Here is a 1,509-nt window from a genome sequence, read left to right on the forward strand (position 1 = left end):
TGTCTGCTTGCCTCTTTGCAGCATTCAGGTAGCAGAAGCCTTTGGGCTGGTGGCTCAAGGACACCTGGGCTTGGCCCCCTTCCTCCTGCTGCACAGAGCTGAGGCAGAGCCAGTCTGGCCTCAGTGCTGTTCACGTCTGAGGAGACAGCATGAAGAAAGGCTCACAGGCAGCAAAGGGCAGTGGCTCTTGGAGCCATGAGAATTTCACCCTTGGGCCAAGCTGGTCCAGAGACCAAGCCAACACCTTGGGCCCTCCTACTTCAGGCACCTGGGGCAGGCTGAGGCTGTGGAGGGGGATGTTGGGCGTTCCAAGGAAGGGAGCACGGGAAGCAGCCCAGAGGGGCTCTGGTGGAAAGGGTCCTAACAAACCAGAGAGTGATGTCAAGTACTTAGTACACCAGGCCTGTCTTTAGATGGGGGCACATTCTTGCTCCAGAGGTGGAGCCCAGAACGGGTGGGGAACAGTCTGTACAGGTCTGAGTGTTGGGGAGGACAGCTGTGGGCTGGGCCTGGGTTGGGACTTCACTTATGGGGGTACCACAAGCCTCTGGAGTATAAGGCAGACCCAGCAGGGCAGAGCCTGGGCGCCCCTCTGTCAGCCTCGGGCTTGGAGGAGTCATCAGTAGGACAGCCACTGCCAGTCACAAGACAACAGAAGGGACTTCTGTCCCCGAGTGCTAGGACCTTACTGTGGAGTGCTGCTCATCTGAGATTCAAAGGCTTTACTCTGCAATCCTCAGTGTTCTTTATGACCTTCCAAAGTCTCCCGGGGGTCATTGCCCTTTCCAGGGTTTGGAAGCCATTCCCAGAATGAGCAGTAGGCCGCCGAGAGCCTGAGCTCCACAGCCAGGCTGTCTGTGTCAGAGTCCCAGCCCACTGTTCAGTAGCTGGGTGATTTTAAGCCGGTTCCTTAACACCTTTGTGCCTTAGTTTCCTTCTCTGTGAGAGGGGAAAATAGCAGTACTCGCCTCAGAGGGTGCCTGCGTGGCGCAGTCCAAGTGTCTGCTTCTTGGTTTCTACTCGGGTTGTGACCTTGGGGTTGTGAGATGAAGCCCTGCAGCAGGCTCTGCGCTCAGCAGTCAGCTTGAGAGTCATTCTCCCTCCCTCTCTGCCCCTTCCCCCTTCCTGTTCACACACTCTCTCTCTCTCAAAAAAAAAAAAGAAAAAAAAGTACTCACCTCAGAACATACTGTATGGACTCCAGGTGTTAGCGTCTGTGAAGCTCTTGGCACAGGCCAAAGAGCACGTGTTGATTAAATACCCAGTCTACACTCTGCTGACTCTCCGGTCACTGCTCTTGGCCCAGCTGTCCCCCAGGCTTTAGGTGACATACCTACCTGCCTCCCGGACATCATCTCCCCTGACATAAGTGTCTCTTCCCTTCCTGCCCCACATCCCCTGGCACCAGGGGCTGGAGTGTCTAACTTTAACCTAGCTGCAACGCAGGCCCCCCTCTAGTCTTGCTGTGTCTCCAGCCAGGCCCCTCATCATGGCCAGAGTGACTTTCTA

The sequence above is a fragment of the Martes martes genome (genome assembly GCF_963455335.1).
Source record: "Martes martes genome assembly, chromosome: 10".
Taxonomy (NCBI): domain Eukaryota; kingdom Metazoa; phylum Chordata; class Mammalia; order Carnivora; family Mustelidae; genus Martes; species Martes martes.